Below are 8,034 nucleotides of genomic sequence, written 5' to 3'. Positions count from 1 at the left end.
GAGGCAAGAGCTGATGCAGAGGCCATGGAGGGTGCTGCTTACTGGGTTGCTTCCCCTGGCTTGCTCTGCTTGCTCTCTTATAGAACCCAGGACTACTATCTCAGGATGGCACCATCCACAACGGGTGGGGCCTCGCCTATTAATCACTAATTGAGAAAATGCCTTACAGCTGGATCTCGTGGAGGCGTTTCCTCAGCTGGGGCTGCTTTCTCTCTGCTGACTCTAGCTTGTGTCAAGTTGACACACAGAGCCAGCCTGTACTGCAGGGCATCCTGAACATCAAATGAATGAATGAAATAAGAACTGCAGCATTCTGAGGCCCATCGGTTACGGCAATCTTCATAAGCATTCAGAAATAACTCCCTTGGTCACCCCCGGAGGATGTGTGGATACAACTTTTCATTCCAATTCAGTGAGTCCGGGGTGCACTGTAACTCGGGGTAACGCCATAACTCACCAGGAAAGATCCTGCTCCTTAGAGGAGATGATAAAAGTGGTTCTGCTATTTAACTGCTAATGAAACAAAACCTCTAGCAAAGATTGTCAACGACGGCTACATTCACAGTTAAGAGGCCAACGGACAACCTTATAAAGGACTATACGAGGTGGACAACACCTGAACCCACCTTAGGATCACGGGAGGAAAGATAGAATAGGCTCTGTCTTTAATGCTCTAGGAAGTCTGCGGCCTCTGAAGTGGCTGAACTGTTAAGTCAGAATCCCCAGTGAGAGGTTTTAGCCAGGGAAGGTACATGACAGTCAAGTAAGAGTTCAACTCCTGAGACTGGAGTGATGGGGGGGCGGGGCGGGAACAGACTTCTGCACGTTGTCCTCTGACTTCCAGACCCCAATAAGTAAATATAATAAGAACTTTAGATAAATCAGGATCTAAGCCTCCATATGTAAATAACGGCTTCAAAATAGTTTGTACATCTCCCTCAAATGATTAAATAAAAAGGTCACTAGACATCAATGGGCATGTGTCAACCCAGACACTTCTGAACGGTGAAAATGGCCCATAATCCGGTTAAGTAAACCCAGGCCTTCACTCTCACTGTGCTAAGCCATGGAGGAGGGGTAAGGAGCAGCAACTGCCGAGCAGAGAGGGCTGTGAACTTTGGGACGCATCCGGAGTTATTTCCCTTCTAGACCTTTCCCCCTGTCCTTCTGAATGCAGGGCACTGTCCCCCGGCACAACATGCTTAGGTAAGTGCTCCATTATTGAGCTACTCCCCCCCCCCCGGACTCCCAGCGCTGTATTTATTGTTCCTTTGCTCCACTCACAGTTCCTGACACTTTATTTTTCTCTTACTTCATTTATCCATCCACTGCGCTGCTGGGGATCCCTGAGCTCCGCCCCCATGCCCTGACCTCTAGAAGGTGAACCTGTCTTCCGCAAATGACCTGGCTTTCCAAAACCGTAAGCATCTGTCGCGGAAGCGGGCATCACGAGTCCCTCCCGTGCGGCAAGCAGGGCGGAGGTGGCTGTGCTTGGCCACCGCGCTCACGTGACGCGGCGTGGACGCGCGCCCAGAGCGGCGCGCTGGGCCCCGCGCAGTTGTCAAGTGGGCTGGTGCCTGGCCCCGCCTGCCACCCTGGCCGTTCCCAGGAAGTGCAATGCGCACACCCGCCTGTCTCACGATTCCCCGGGGCCTGTGCGTATTTATAGTCCTAGCCCTGAAAGCCTAGGCCTCCTAGGCTTGCTCCTGACTTCCCTCCAGGATCCAGTTCCATGTCCCCAAAAAAGGCTATGCGGATCCACACAGCACTAGAACAGATAATTGCAGGCCCTCCTAAATGCCCATCTCAGAGATTACACGCCAGTCCACAGGGCTTAGCACATTGAATCAACCCGTACTGCTGCTCCACTTACGAACACTAAGGCGCACACACTTTTATTGGTGAGGAAGGTGTGCATGCCACAGGAGTTTTGGAAGTCAGAGAAAAACTTTTGAAGTCGATCTACTCCTTCTACTGTGTAGGGCCTAGGGATCGAACTCAGGGCATCAGACTTGGCACAAGCATCTTTGCCCTCTGAGCTACCTCATTAGGCACCAGGAAGATTTCAAAACATGGCGGCTCCTTTCATCTTTCTCTCTTTGTTTTCTAAATGCACAAAAGGCCGAATAGTGCTTCTAAAATACATTTTAAAGAATTATTTGATTCTAAAGAATAGAATTCACATGGTTTTCGTCTCTTTGGGTTTCTAACACAGCCGGAAAAGTTGGTAAGAAAAGATGAGTTTACAGGGTATCCCGGCCTTGGCCTTCGCTTTTGTCATCCTCATGGAGATCTGGAAGTCACTGTCCCCTCTGAGGGGTGAAACAAAAACAAAGTTCTGAAGTTCCCCGGATTTGCCCTTTTCTGTTTTCTTTTTTATGGAGCTAGTGTGGGAGACACTGGGAATGGTCTCAGATTTCTCAGCTTTACCAGATAAATCCAAAGGGGCACTTGGTTGTGCGGGGTGAAAGGTGACAGGTCCATCTCCTTGTTTACCTTCAGCTCGGAGGAGAACGATTATTCCAGACTGACATTCAATACAGACCTGCGGTCACTGATACGGCACCCGCAACCGAAAGCTTCCCCAACAAAGTGGAGCAGCATTGGCTAACTTTTAAGTCCCGACTGAAGGGCAGTTCTGTGAGACTCTGGTAAACAAAAGGCCTGTGGGTATCTCTCGAACAGAGGGGCGACTGGGGGGTCGGGTACTGGGGAATGGGGGAGACTGCAGGACAGATGGCCAAACCAGCGAAGCAAAGAGAACCATGTGTATGCAGTTAACATGAGCTCTCCAGGCCATGGAACATCCAAACACAAGTCTAGCTGTGAACAATAGTCCTTACATATGCTTCTGTGGCCCAACCAGCGGAATCTAAACTCCTGGGAATGGTTTCTATGTTGCTATCTCTAAGCAGAGAACAGACTGGATGAAGTGAAAAGACAGAATTCCTTTTGTTATATTGCATCAGCCATTGTCTCTCTCTTTGTAAGCCTCCTTACCCAACCGCTTTCTTTTAGAAGTTCCTGTTTGCTGCTTTGCTAGTGGTGTTTATAACCTGGGTATTAATTACTTCAAATGCTCGTTATCTTGTTTTTTTTTAAACTTTACTTAATACCAGGCAGTGGTGGTCCATGCCTTAAATCCCAGCACTTGGGGAGGCAAAGGTAGGTGGATCTCTGTGAGTTCCAAGCCAGCCTGGTCTACAGAGTGAGTTCCAGGACAGCTAGGGCTACACAAAGAAATCCTGTCTCAGAGAAAACAAACAGACCATACAAAAATCAAAATACAAAAGCAAACAAACAAAAAACATTGTTTTGACAACCCTGGTGTGATATTGTTAGGGATTTGCTTCAAGCCAATATAATGATTCTTGAAATTTCAGCTTATATTTGAGAAGCAACTGTTGCTAAGATTTTTTTTCCCAGAAAACTTAAATTACAGGATTGGAGAGATGGTGGGTGTGCAAGCGTGGGGACTGAGTTCAGATCTCCAGCACCCATTAAAATCCAGGCGTGACAGTGCATGCCTGCAACCCCAGTGCTGGGCGGTGAGCTCCTTGGGGCTGGACAGACAGACAGCCTAGCCATCCGTGTGCTCCAGCATCACTTGGAGTCCCATCTCAAAACATAAGACGGAGCTGGATACGGTTTTGTACTCCTTGAATCCCGCCACTCAGGAAGCAGGGGCAGAGGCAGGTGTCTCTGAGTTCAAGACCAGCCTGGTCTACACAACGAGGCAGCCAGAGCTGCACAGGGAGAACCTGTTTCAAAGAAAGAAAGATGGAAAAGCCATAGAGGAAGACCCCCTAACCTCTACATGTACACACACAGGTGAGCTCAACCCCACACATACCCTCATATGTATAAAAAAAGTTTATTCCAGCACATGGGAGGTAGGGAGGTAGAGGCAGGACCATCTCTTAAGTTCATGGCCAGCCTAGTCTACAGAGCAAATTCTGAGGCAGCCAAGGTTACACAGAGAAACTCTGTCTCAAACAAACAAACAAACACAGTCATTATCCATTAAGTACTCCTACCCATTAACTATTCCTATCGTGACAGCGTGTGCTGGATATGATTCCTGGGCCGTTTGCTCTGGTGCAGTGAAGGGACTGTGTGCTTGTCAAGGCCATGGCCACCCTCCCATTTTCTGATTCCGGTGTCCTGATGCACGGCTACAAGTGCTCAGGGTGTTCACTGGACACACAAAAGGCTCACGATTCAACTCCATTCATTTTGTTATAAGCAAACGGCTAGGTGGGAAGTTAGAGGGACACTATAAAGTCAGCATTAAGGCCCCAGCTCTTCTGTGGAGGCCGGAAGAGAGCCCTACTAGGAAAAAAGAAAAGTTTCCCTACATTCCTTAAAAAAAAAGTAGTCGTAAAGCAGGCACAGAAGGGATCTAAGCATGGAATCCCAGCCCTTGGGAGGCAGAGGCAGAAGGATCAAGAGTCCGCTTTAGCCGCATGAGTTTGAGTCCGGCACGAATGCATGAGACTTAGTCTACAAACGAAACAAAACAACTAAAGCCCGAGATGGGGACACACTGGGCTTCATCTAACTCTTGGATCATCCTTATTCACAAGGAGCTGGCTTTCTTGCCCTCCTTCTGCCTTTGCCCCACCTCAGCCTGACACCTCTGTGGATCCCACAGTAAAAAGCACAAGGAACCACACTGCCCTATCACTGGGCTGTTCCACCGCAGGGAGTTAAGTGATTCTCACATCCAAAAACCAGCTGGGGCAGTCTTGTGAGCGTGTAATCCCCAGCTTTAGGAAGTGGAGGCAGGAGGATTAGGAGTTCAAGGTCACCCTCAGTTACTTGTGCCCTGTCTCAAAACAAAATAAAACAAAACAGGTTGTACCCGGAAGCACTGGGCGGTTATCTCAGCTACTTGGGAGGCTGAAACCATAGGATGCAAAGTTTCAAGGCCGTTTAGCTCCTGCCTCAAAACAAAAAGTATAATCAGGGCCGGGAATATATCCAGTGGAAGAGTATTGGCCTAGCATCTTTGAAGCGATGGGTTTGATGCCCAGAATCACTGGAAAACAAGGAAGAAAAGGAATCTATAATAACTTGGTTTGTTTTCTCTTAAAAATAATTTGTTCTGAGTAAGGCATGTTGACTTACACCTATAATCCCAGCACCAGGGAAGCTGAAGCAAGGGGATGAAAGCAAGGTGGTGATGCACACCTGTAATCCCGGAACTCAGGCGGATCCCAGAGTTCAGGGCTAGCCTGGTCTACAGAGGGAGTTCCAGGACAGCCAGGGCTACATGGGACCAGTAGTGATGATGATGATGATGATGATGATGATGATAAATTGTAATGATGATGATGGTAGTGGTGGTGGTGGTGGTGATGATGATGATGATGATAAATTGTAACAATGATGATGATGATAAATTGTAACAATGATGATGATGATGATGATGATAGATTGTAACATTATTACTTGTTTTTATTTACACACATGTGATACTTTTCATGCTGAATTAATCTCTGAATAAAATAACTTTAACATATGTCAGTCCACGACATTATTCTGTGCCTGGTAATTAACCAGCAATTTTTCACGTCTCTGAGTGAGCCCCTGAGGTACCTGAGGTCCTTTCGTATGCAAAAATATCAGCTTTTAGAGCTGGGACTCTGACTCTCAGGCTCCAACACCCTCCATTTACTGAGGAAGGAGTGGGGCACAGAATACCCAGCATGATGCTCCGAAATGAACGGTGTTTTAGGCAGAAACATCATTAGGACTCTGTGGTGTGTGTGTGTGTGTGTGTGTGTGTGTGTGTGTGTGTGTGTGTGTGTGACCAGAGATTCTTGGGCCTCAGTCTCCTTAGTTTAGGGATAACAGATAGGTTCCATAGGGCCTGGTTGAGGCTCTGAAGTCTCTCTCTCTCTCTCTCTCTCTCTCTCTCTCTCTCTCTCTCTCACACACACACACACACACACACACACACACACACACACTGCTGGATCACTTGGGAGATGGGCTCTGGGAATACTTGTAGTGAATTCTCTTGATTAAGATTGAGCTGATAGAGGTGACAGTGTTCCCTGTGTTGGCGTCACTAGTTTGCATGAAGAGAGAGAAAGGGAGCTGGATTTGTACTCATTCTTTCTTCCCCCAGACTGTGCAGCCAAAGTGACCAGCTGCTTCAGGCTCCAGCTGCCTTGGTTTCCCCACCATGATGGGCTATATCTTGAAATGTGATCCAGACCGGGGTTGGGGATTTAGCTCAGTGATAGAGCGCTTGCCTAGCAAGCACAAGGCCCTGGGTTCGGTCCCCAGCTCCGAAAAAAAAAAAAGAAAAAAAAATGTGATCCAGAATAAATCCTTAACCAAGACACCATATATATACATATACATATACATATACACATATGTATGTATACACACACACACACACACACACACACACACACACACACACATATATTTTTTTCCTCCCAGGTTGTTCTGAACTTTGCATTAAATAAACCTCTTGTCTCATCCTCTGAGAGCAAAGACTCCTTTAAATATCCAAAGTGCTCTTCCTCTCCAAAGGGTTGGCAGTGATCAGGAGCAGCGATGTGTGATACTTCTGAAAATAACGTTGTATTCCTGGAGCTGGGATGTAGCTCAGTAGTATGGTGTTTGCCTAGCGCATACTCATGAGGCTCTGGGTTCGATCCGCCACACCAAGAGTTGGGGCCGTTAAAACAGTGTGTTACTGAACGCACTAAATGATCTTGAAAGACGGAGTTGCCAGTTTGCATGTGCCCTGATGATAAGAATAACAGCAGACAATGTTTGTCGACTGCTCACCAGGCACCAGGCATTGCTCTAGTGTTTATGAACACTGACATCAGCAATTCTATTCCATGGTCACGTTGTCACCCTCATGCTACAAATTCAGGATTCAGGAGACAGAGGCAACCTGCTCACAGTGCCCACAGGAACAACCAGAATAAATGCAATCGCTAAGTGCACTTCTCTTGGGTGTGGGTTGCTGCTGGAGCAGTTGGGTGGTAATGCTGCGCACGTCAAAAGTTGCAGGTCGTAGATTTTATTTAGACATGTTATTTACCCACAGTACTGTACTGCATTTGGAAAGCATGTCTGTGCATTATGTGGGGCAGAGGCCACCTAAGATATTAGCCAGGGTTCTCTTGTGAAGCGAATCAGTAATATGTATATGTATTAAAAGAGTGATTTATTGGCTTGGATCACATATATAGTCTATGTAATCCAACAATGACCATCTTCACACTGAAGAAGCCAAGAACCCAGTAGCGTCTGAGGCCAATGCCAACTCTTCCTCCTCACTATCTTCTTCTCTCCCATATCCAGCTAGTTCCTTTCCTTCTGCTCTTTTCTTTTAAATGCTCAGCGTGAAAACCAGGCATGTACATGCTGGGCAGGTGGCTCCACCACAGAGCCTCACCCACAGCACACGGGATGGCCTTTGGAAGTCTTCCTACCTGGGCATGGTCTTAGATTTCCATGGCAGATGCTACGGCCATGATTATTCTGTTCAACCATCAACATTTCAAAAAGATGCTGGCTCTGTGTGTGTGTGTGTGTGTGTGTGTGTGTGTGTGTGTGTGTCCTTTATAACTATAGCTCAGGCACGTTTTCCCACATGGACGGATGACTGGGAGAATGGATGAATAGACAATTCATGTACAGCTCCTGATTCAGGTATAGCATGAGAGTTGGTTGACTGGCTCTGTTACTCGTTTGACGTGTCTTCCACTGTCTAGTGTGTTTGAACCCTTGCTCTTCAGCAGTGATGCAGTTTGGGAGGTAGACCTTTTGGGACACGTGACCTACTGTGACAGTTAGTTTTAAATATCAGCTCGCCACAGCCTAAAACTGTCTTAAGATGAAAGTCTCGATTGAAGAATTACGAAGATCAGGTTGGCCTGTGGGAGGTTGTCATGATCGTTAACTGATGCAAGTGGTGTCTGCCCACTGTGGGTAGCACCATTCCCTGGTTGGGGCCCTGGACTGTATAGGAGTAGAGAAGGCTGAGTGTAAAAACAA

The 8,034-nt window shown here is 47.2% G+C and overlaps 1 long non-coding RNA gene across 2 annotated transcripts; it reads left to right on the top strand.

The window, feature by feature from the left end:
* The first annotated feature begins 1,047 nt into the window (after nucleotides 1-1,047).
* LOC148001834 (uncharacterized) lies at nucleotides 1,048-5,524 on the top strand. Of its 2 annotated transcripts, XR_015635686.1 has the most exons (3): nucleotides 1,048-1,206; nucleotides 1,287-1,420; nucleotides 2,503-5,524. It is a non-coding gene; the product is annotated as an uncharacterized LOC148001834 (long non-coding RNA). The 2 variants fall into 2 exon arrangements; XR_015635685.1 differs by lacking the exon at nucleotides 1,287-1,420.
* Nucleotides 5,525-8,034: the final 2,510 nt, after the last annotated feature.

This window comes from Rattus norvegicus, chromosome 13 (assembly GCF_021556685.1).
Source record: "Rattus norvegicus strain SHRSP/BbbUtx chromosome 13, alternate assembly SHRSP_T2T, whole genome shotgun sequence".
Classification (NCBI taxonomy): domain Eukaryota; kingdom Metazoa; phylum Chordata; class Mammalia; order Rodentia; family Muridae; genus Rattus; species Rattus norvegicus.
The sequence above is the reverse complement of the archived record's forward strand: the minus strand, read 5'-3'. Positions and strand labels throughout refer to the sequence as shown.